Genomic DNA, 10670 nt, shown 5'->3' with positions numbered 1-10670 from the left:
TTGGGTGTGGACATGTCTGAGTCTCAATCTTTAAACTTTAGGCTTCAATGTTTTTGTGTTATGCTTAAGTGTATACATTGTAAGATCACATGGTATGACTAAAGACAGAGATAAACCTTTTCTATAAGTCCAAAAATACATTATAAATGAATCTATGTTTATCTTCAAATCTCATCTGAAAATCTTAGTAATATGGATGTTATCTTCCAATCTCATCTCAAAATCTTAATAATGTGGGTGTTGAATAATGCAATATTTATTTTGGAGTCTCACTAATTAAAATCACTAATTCTTTTTATTTGTTTATATCAATTAGGTTTTTTTTAAAATGTATATGAGTAAAATTTTAAATCATTCATTAAATCGATGGTTTGAAAACTTCAGAACCGTCCTACAAATTTTAAAATAAACCTTTCGTAATTGATGGTGATACCACAGCTCATTGGACAGTGACCGGTGGACCGTATGGAAACTAGCGTTTTTTAGTCAAAAGTTTGCACCAAATTACGTAAGGGGCCCGGTAAGCATTTCATGAAAGTAAGGTCCAAAACATTTCCTGGTTTATGATACGATATTAATGGAACATTAAGGTTCGTTATTAAAGTCATGGTATGTTTGGGAATTATCAGGGTCTCTGGAGCTTTAAACGCAAGCATCTGGATCTGGTGTTGGGGTTTGTAAATATATTCTTATCTGCGTTCCTCCCTCTCGGCTTAGCTATTGATAAAAACACTACCAACGGCATACCTATGGAGGAATCATCTTCTTCTTTATCTATCGTAGCTGAGGCTCCCGGTCTGCTGAGGATATACGAAGACGGGACGCTTGAACGCTTGCTCGACGAGGGTACCGTCCCCCCTTCTCCGCTGCTCGGTAATGAATCCAAGGGAGGAGTGCCATCGAAGGACGTGGTCATCGATCCTGAAACAGGCGTCTCCGTTCGACTCTTCCTTCCTCCGTTCGAAGAGAGTGAGGGAAAACAGAAAGTTCCGGTACTTGTGTACATTCACGGAGGGGGTTTCTGTATCGGATCGGCTGTCTCGCCGTTTTATCACAACTATGTCAGTGAAGTGGCTAAAGAGGCGAAGGTGATATGCCTATCGGTGGAGTACAGGAAAGCGCCCGAGCATCGCCTCCCTGCTGCTTATCACGATTGTTTTGGCGTTCTTGAATGGCTAGACCATCAAGCAGTAGCGCTGGATGGGGAGTCTGTGGATCCGTGGCTCGCTTCAAGCGCAGATTTTAGGAAGGTGTTCGTGGCAGGTGACAGTGCCGGAGGCAACATCGTGCATCAGTTGGGAATCCTTGCGAGTGGAAGGAAATGGGATGGCCTGCGTTTACAAGGGGCCATTCTGGTTCACCCCGGTTTTCAAGGGAAAGAACTAATTGGGCGCGAAGTTGGGCCACAGGCGGAGGCGGAGGGTTTTAAGGAGTTGTCGGATGCAATATGGAGCATCGTCCTCCCCCCAGGGGAGGATAAAGACCACCCTTTTAGCAACCCACTTGGACCCCGTTCTCCTGATCTGTCCACTCTGGTGTATGAACGAATGCTTGTATTCGTGGCAGAGAAGGATCTGCTGGCAGATCGCGCTATTCTGTACTACGAAGGTTTAAAGAAGGCAGGCAAAGACGCTGATCTGGTTATGACGGAAGGCGAAGGCCACGTGTTCCATCTCTTCAATCCCAAATCTGAGAATGCGTATCTCATGTTGAAACGCATTTCGGACTTCATGCACTCCTTTTCCTCCCTCTCCTCCTCTGATGACTGTAAGAACCCTACCCGGAATCTTTCTTTGTCAATTTGAATGCTAATATCTGTGATTGTTTTGCATATACAGTTTCGTTGCGGAAACAGAAAGGCTACAGGGTAATAACTGCACTATGGAGCCAATATTGAAGAAACTGGACAGTCTTAAAAACATAAGAGGTTACAGGGTAATAGATTTAGCCAAAGTGTCATTACGCAGATATTGAAATCGATTGTTTCTGTTTGTGATGACTTTCCTTACTGCATTCTGATGACCGCCATGTATATCATAATTTGTTGTCTTTTACCCGGAGCAACAATAATTTATTTGTAATTTGTTATTCTTACAAGTTGAAAGATCAATGTTAATTGATTTGTTCAGAGAAGTTAAAAAAAAATAAAAAATATAGATGCATTCATATATTTATTTTTATAATGATTTATAAAATTCAAAAGAGAACTGGAAAAAAAAAAAATTAAGTAAAAAACCTCAGAGCATCCTTTCTTTCCTTTCCTTTTTGAAACCTTCACCCAACCTTCCAAAGGTGGGTTTATCAAAGCAATCTAGAGATTATTATTGTGCGTTGAAGGAGAATACTTGTTAGAGTCCAAAGAAGTAGACTTATGAGTTCACTTCAATGCGCTCGAATAAGCATTATTATTCAATATCTCTATTCATGTCAAGGGAGCATGGTTTACAATACAATCCTCAAGAGACTTTTGAGGAGCCAAATTTTGAGCCTCCTTATCCATCAAATGTATTTCATCATCATATCCTTCATCATCCTTGTCTGAATGAGAGGAGGCCTCGTCCTCCATAAGAGGTTGATTGAAGGGCTTCCAAATTTTTTCTCTAGAATTTTAAATGTTCCACTTCTAGTGAGATTTGAATAGCGGGAAAGAGATCTGTAAATGGCTTGTTTGATGACAAAAGTGCTAGCGAAAAGCAATATTCTCATAGTCCAAAGCCTAGCTCCAATGAAAATCAATTTTTTAAATTAATTTTCTTTGGTAGCCCTTTACTGATGTGAATTTCAACACATATTTTTATAGAAGTGTAGGTGCAAAACTTCCCACGAGAAGTATCGATTGCAATGAAATGACCTGTGGAGTTTCCAATATCATAAAAAATTAAGTGTTGCCGCAAGTGAGTAGGTGGATTAAGAAGATAGGTTGATATTGGTAGCTTGGAAATGACTACTATAGAAGGCTCAAAATATGGAAGCCAACATGTTATGAACAATCCAACATTGCCCCATATTCGAGGCCCATTAGATAAAACTTTATGGTAGTCTTACAATTATACAAATGCCACAACGAAGAAGCCTTTGGAGAAGAAAATAACCTTGCAACTCTTGGTCCATGAAGAATGGATCCATTGGTAAAGATCGTAGTGGGACCATAAACCATTAAAGAGACATATGAGGGTTGATTATGCATAGAGCTAATGGAGGTTCTTGAGAGAAAGGTGTGATATTTCTAAGGAGGGAATTTCTTTGGATTTTTCAACCAGTAACAACATAGGAGCCACCTAAGACTACGATTCCTTTATTGAGTGTCGAGCATGTACAACATATTTATAGGAAAAAACTGGAGGGAAGGAGAAATTTTCGACAACACCCCCTCATAAATGAAGGGCCATAAAATTAGTGGCATATTCACAAACATTATAGATTGAGAGAGGGAAAATATCATCTAGATGCTTACCTTTGAAAATTATGCATTACATGATAGAAGACATACCCACCTAGAGCTCTAGGGAAATGTTGAGGTCCCATAACAAATTAGTGGAGTAGGCCCCAAAGAGTAGTGAATGTATAGAGAAAAGTTTGACGACCTTCTGTAAATAAATTTGTGGAACCGGGGGCAAAGTGCCCATGTCCGTAATAAAGGAGGATAGATAGCTTCTAACACCATCATCGTGACAATGCCCAACACCATTATCTTCTTGGGAAAACAGTTTTATGAGATTAGCCTCTACAACACGAGCTAAGAGTCCAATGACATATAAGTTATTTTCATGGTTACTCTCATCATACCTTAAAGAAAAATCCCTCTTGATAAGGCTATGAGACCAATGCAGGGATCGATACTAATCTACCATCCCATAATGAGGATGAGATCACATATGTTTGTGCTTCAGGTAAGAAGAATGATAGTATTTTCATTTAGGAATGTCCACCATTACTATCCAATGGTTAAGACTCTCTATTGTCACACGACGATTGGTTTGAGTTAGGTGGCATATTTTTTCCAAACCTTTTGCATCTTCCTAGTTGTGGCTGGGATTTTACTTCATTGCTTTTCCTTTATGTGATGTGGATCAATGTTTTTTCACTTATCAACTTAAACAGTAATTATAATAATATGTTTTTTTTAATCGAAAAATAAGTTTTACATATACATTGTAGAAGAAAAAAATTATGAAATCTAAATAAGGATTTGAATTTAACAGTTTGGAATCCCTAATCAATAATACTCTTTGTCTAGGATTTATGTATGTATCTCATCATACCATAATTTTCAATAAGCTTTTGGAGAACTGATGTCATTATCAGAACACATTTGCAACAGAGTTTCCAAAGAGTATTGTTGGCTACCCAACTAACTCCCCTCTCATTTTCAAAATAATATGGGCCCCTCCTTTCTTTTATTTGTTTTCTTTTGATTTTCGTAATTAGTTTTCTAATGAAATGTTGATAATGGTTTCAAGTACAAATTTTGATCTGGATTGTGATATGGCTTTCATCTCATTTCATATTTAGCATTTTTATTCAAAGAAATGGAAAAGTTAGCTTAAGCATTATTGACTATGATTATTTATCATGTTTTTTCTTGTTATATAAGGCTTCGTATTCTTTTTTGTTACAATAACAAGTTAACCTATGTGTTTTGATTTAGTTCATGGGGTCATAAATTTATTTAACCTACTCATCATGTTCTCATTAAAGTCTTCAATATGTTACCTGTATATAGTCTCATTTTAATTTTTGGCTTGCATTCTGTGCCAGCAATAATTGCTTTTCTTTCGCAATATATAAGTCAATGGATTATATGAAATTTATGGGTCTCAAATCCTATCATAATAATGGTTTGTTTTTTCTAGCAAAGGTTTATTTACGTGTGTTTAAAATGTGTTATTCGAAACCTGATGGTATTGACATTTGGATTTTGTGAGCTTTATAGATATATGGGTATATTTGTTTTGGAAAGGGTTATATTCTTTCATTTGATATGTTGTCATTTCATGACCTTGTCATATCATTGGTCATTACCAAACCCTTTGATCAATATTTTGACATGTTGTTATGGTTTGATTTTCATTTTTTTTAATAGCAAGCCTCCAGTTTTATGTGAAATTTAATACTTGTATCAAAGAATTCTAATTTTTTATATGGTGATATGATGGTTGACACATTCAATAAGATTTGCATCGATTTAAACATTTTTCATTTCTAGTGACATGGAAACATGTCATTCTAAACATGATGGTATTGACATTTGGATTTCGTGAGTTTAATAGATATATGGGTATATTTGTTTCGGAAAGAGTTATATTCTTTCATTTGATACATTGTCATTTAATAACCTTGTCATATCATTGGTCATTACCAAACCCTTTGATCAATATTTTGACATGTTTTTATGGTTTGATTTTCATTGTTTTTAATAGCAAACCTCTAGTTTTATGTGAAATTTAATACTGGTATTGAAGAATTCTGATTTTTTATATGGTGAAATGATGGTTGACACATTCGATGAGATTTGCTTCGATTTTAACATTTGTCATTTTTGGTGACATGGAACCATACATCCGACCAGTAAACTTTGACTTTTGGGAATTGTTCACCTCATTGAACATTATCATAATTTGAGTAGTCTTAGCCATAACTCCTCTGGTGGTGATTATTGTTGATTAGTACCTTTGTACCATGTGCATCAATCACCTAATACATCACATAGGGTTTTTTTCCACCTCCAATGCATTTTATTCCTATGTATGGGATTTACATGTCATTCCACATGATGTTGGGGTTTTCAAAACTTAATCCCTTCTCATTCCACCTCTTGTTCACACCCAAACCTAACCAAAATTGCACCAAAACTATAGCCATGTTGCCTATGAATAGAACTGAGCCAGTCAAAGCTTATATCATTGAGACATACGATGAATATTTGGCATTGTTTAAATAGGTTGGATGGTGCAAATTTATTTATCTCTTTTGAGGTTTTAGTGAGGGAGTAGTTAGAGTCTTTACTTCTACCTTTGATCCTAAGAGGTAGAAAGTTGGTGACCTAGAGATTCTAGTGGATTCCAGTTCCATTTCCAAAGTAACCCATATTCCCACCCACGAGGGAAAATGGTAAAAAAAAACTACCCTGTGCATGAGATACCTTGGAAAAAGTTTTTGGCCAACAAGGATTGCACATAAGATGTTAAATATTTGCAATCTTCTTTCCTAAAACCTAAGTGGCAAGATTTGGTGTTTTTCCTGCATCATTATATAACATGTGAGGGGCGTTATGAACTAGTTTTTATTTATGATGTGTCTCCTCATGGTGTTTTTCAAGTGTAAAATTAATCTTCAATATTTTTTGTATAAAATCCTAGACAAAATGGCCAAAAATTATTAGACCCAACATAAGAACCTTGACAGATCCTTATTCCACAATGACCTTACTTGTATTTTGGTTGAAAGAATCATCTAATAAAAAACAACAATGCGTGGGATGTGTCCCACCTTTGATATGGCTATCAGGAACGCCAAAGTGTTTAGCACCCAAGTCTTACATCTAGGGTTATATCTGCTCCTCCACCAATCGACTCAATTCTATTTGATCCTGATATTGAGAATAATCTCAATGAGTCTTTCCATGCAAAGAAAGTGGATTGTTTTGATAATAATGTGGTTGTAAATCCTTAAATTACATCTCTTCATGTCACCAAGAGAATGGATAAGAATGTTGAATTCCACCATGTGGAATTGAAACTAGAATTTAGGGGAAAAAGGAGTTAAAACCCTCTGACCATAGCCTTCAATTTAAATCTTCAAAATGAGAAGAGGTCAGTCATTCTAAGTACAATTCTCAGTGAAGGTTAAAAAAACTGAAAGAAATATATCAAGGGCTCGAAATAATAGGTGAAAGAGTATCCCCAAAAGGAGATTTTCATTGATCCTAAAGTGCCATCCAAACCTTCACTGAAGAAGAATAAACCTCAGACTAAAGATAACTTAGGTTTTGTGGACAGTGATGAATATGTATGCGATGGAAACAATCCTTTAGAAAATACTCCTCAATGAAATCCTGTATTTGATCCATCCCTACTCTATAATAACTGGCACCATCAATTTATCGTTACAGTGCCTCACCTAGAGCATCATATTAACCAATTCTTATATGAAAACAACCAACTAAAATCCCTAAAATAATTAAGGAAAAAAATAGAAATCTACAGAAAACGAAGTCAAAATACAACTAGGAGATACTCATATAGTCATTAAATCTTTTAATTTCAAGGTTGTCACCTCTCCATATTCAAATCGCACTTAATAAATACTTTATATTATCTATATTTCAGGGGATTTCTAAGATATGTTTCTGTTTTGATTTCAATTTCTAAATTTAAAATGGAAGCTAAGGAATATTGATTCTGTAAAATCCTTTGTTTTATTATCATCGTAAGTTGTTAATTCTATTTTATTTATTTTCTGATAGGGTATCTTATGATAATATTAGTTTCAATGGAGCATTTAATGTGGATTCCTTTTAGCTATGTGACAATGACTTGTTAGTCCTTCTATGTTTATTTCTTTCAAGTTGTTCAGATATGACCATCAGGTCAAAAACAATATATTGTAATTTTGTAAAACAAAGTTTAGTTTGCAGATTTAGCTTGAAATATAGTCAGGCTCTCGGGCCTATATAAAAACCATTTAATTTTTATCATAATGGGGAAGAAAGAAATGAAGGTAAATGTTGGAATGTATACAATGATTGTGAAAACATTTTAAGTCTTTCTCTAAGTTTTTTGATTTGGTTTGATTCAATCAAGTATTGCTTATACTAGCATAATTTTCCATAATTATTTTTCGATTATCTTCTTGATTCTTAGTAATTTGACTTCTGAGAATTTTGAAGATAGCATACTAACATTTCAGTGACTTTGATACAGAAATAGATAGTAATTTTCATTGCATTTCTTTTCATTCATATTAATTCAATTTATGTTTGTTTGTATTTGATCATTACCATCCTTAAGTGAATTGTATCATAAGGGTGGTAATAGCTATAAACATTCCTCTTATTTGTGTTTCTGTGAATTATCTCCAAGAATTTAAATTACTGAGAGATGATGTTTTCTTTATATGAATTGAACTAATAACTATGTTGTAGCAGTTTCTAGTCCGTTATTTTATTTCATTTTTAGTTTATTAAACTATTTCATAAACAAATAATTGGAACAAAATTCTACTCATAGAAATAGTTACAGTCATTTTTCTAGTCTACCTCACCCAAGAAATAGTAGTTAGAATGTATTTGCTAGTTCTCTACATAAATAAACTATTGTTGATGTGAATTATTAAAAGAAACATTGTTTGATCTGCATTGGCTTAGAAGACAACAAGCTTACTTCATAGTTATCTGTCTTTTATTTATTCACGTGAAGGATTATTGTTAATTTTAATTTATAATTGCATATCTAAATGAAAATTAGATTTCATTTCATAATATCTCTGTAGAAATACATATAGTTTATTCCTTGAACTAATTACGTTAAGTTCTAGCCTTTTATATGCATTATTATAATTCTTGTACCATTTGTATAGAATTTATTGTATTTTCATTGTTGATGCTAATTTTATTTCTATATCATATCTTATTAATTATTAGTTAATAGTTTTAGGTATATTAACAATATTTCAAGTTAGTGTGTATATCACATTAGATAGCCTTTTAGGTTTTCCCGTGGTTCTCTTATTTGTTAGAGGAATGATACAAAGGCAAATGAAGCCTTAAAACCCATCGGGAGTGACCATCCAAAACATCTTCGGCTATTAAAAGAGCCTCAGTATAGGTCATATCCCCTTTGTTGACTAAGGTATCAAAACCCACATCAACAAAATGACACTATATGGAGGGCATTCTCGACCCTAAATGGCTAAGGGCTACCAAAAGAGACAAATTGTTAAGTCTTCTATTGTCACGAGAAGTCACTTATTTCTTTTTACATATTTATATATTGTTAATTAATACTTTAATACACATAAAATAATTGTCACTAAAAAATCATAATTTTAAACACTAGACAAAAAATACACATTTTACATATAGACATTATTAAAAAAATATGTATTTTTGGACTTTCTTGCTAAAAATGACATGTTAAATAAAATAATTTTATGAAAAATTGAATAAAAAAGGTTGGAAAAATAACAAATTTTACGAAATTTTTATGAATTTCATATCCAAAAATAACAACATTTGATTTTTTTTACCAAAAACCCAAATCACATAAATTTTAAGTAAAAATAACAAAAAATAGTTAAAAATAAAAATATCTCTACTCATGTTCCTTCAACTTCCAGGATTCGTATGCTATCACTTCTCCATCATGCATTAACACTCACCCTAACGCTTCTTGACAGGCTTCTGTGTAGAAAACCAATCCCTTGTTTGGGTCGACAATTTTTAACATGGTGGCAGTGGTTAATAACTACTTCAGCTAATCAAAACTTTGTTGGCCATTAGTTTTCCACTTGAAAGCCCTTCCTTTCTTTTACATAGGAATAATTGGGTAAGTAATTCAGGAAAACCCCTCAATAAAATGACCATAGGACCCTTCAAGACTGACGAAGGATCATATATTTGCTACATTTTCTGGTACATGTAATTCCATAATGGTTCTGATCTTTTCAGGGTAAACAGTTAAACCTTCAGCTGAAATGACATGTCCAAAGTATTGGATTTGGTCCTTATAAAATTGTACTTGCTAAATTTAACATAGAATTGATGTTCCATAAAACTTGCAACACTATACGCGTATGTTCTTTATACTCCTCTAGATTTCTGGAATAAACCAAGATATCGTCTATGAATATCAAGACAAATTTATCTAGGAATGGGTGGAAAATAACATGCATGAAACTCATGAATGTTGCTAGCACATTGGTCAATCCAAATGGTAAGACCACAAACTCGTAATGTCCATAACGGGTTCTAAATTTTGTCTTACAATTGTCCTCCACTTTTTACTCTAATTTGATGGTAATTCGATCACAAATCAATCATAGAGAAGATTGTAGCACCTTTGACATGATCAAATAAACCATCAATTCAAGGCAATGTAGAAAATCCTATAGATTCACAAGCTCATGCAATGTACTAAAGCATAGGACAATAATCTACTTCTACTTTCAACCTGCGGAAGCGAATACATCAATAAAAACAATATGAACAAGAAGAAGATAAATCAATGGAACATAACACAAGATGTATCTGGGGAAAGCCACTACTCAAAACCCTGCTATCTGTATTTCATATATCAGAAATATGAGTGAAGATACAAAACTTTTTTCACTAGAGAAATTCCGCACAAGTATGCTTAACTCTCTCAGCTCACAAGAAAGCTCTCGGCCAACACTTAGCCAATTTTGTAGTTCTCCAAGCTCCTAATTTCTTTTGTAATTCCTAGGATGAATAACCTGTATTTAAAGGGAATTTGTGGTTCCAAAGCTGTGCAATCCAAACATAGGATCAATCTCTGATGCATGCATGATATTTACACACCAGTAAATAATACCATTGATAGTACATTGTCCCTGCACTCTAGTCTCAACCAGGTATTTCTCAGAATCGACATGCATGAGTTTCTCATGACAGAATCTTCAGTTAACTAGAGTAGCACTAGTGGATGCATTAG

General features: G+C 34.2%; 1 pseudogene; it reads left to right on the top strand.

The window, feature by feature from the left end:
- The first annotated feature begins 522 nt into the window (after window positions 1-522).
- On the top strand, window positions 523-2050 carry LOC149239562 (2-hydroxyisoflavanone dehydratase pseudogene; annotated as a pseudogene).
- Window positions 2051-10670: the final 8620 nt, after the last annotated feature.

This window comes from Pinus tabuliformis, chromosome 8 (assembly GCF_031772625.1).
Source record: "Pinus tabuliformis cultivar Carrire ecotype Pingquan chromosome 8, CPIR1, whole genome shotgun sequence".
Taxonomy (NCBI): domain Eukaryota; kingdom Viridiplantae; phylum Streptophyta; class Pinopsida; order Pinales; family Pinaceae; genus Pinus; species Pinus tabuliformis.
The sequence above is the reverse complement of the archived record's forward strand: the minus strand, read 5'-3'. Positions and strand labels throughout refer to the sequence as shown.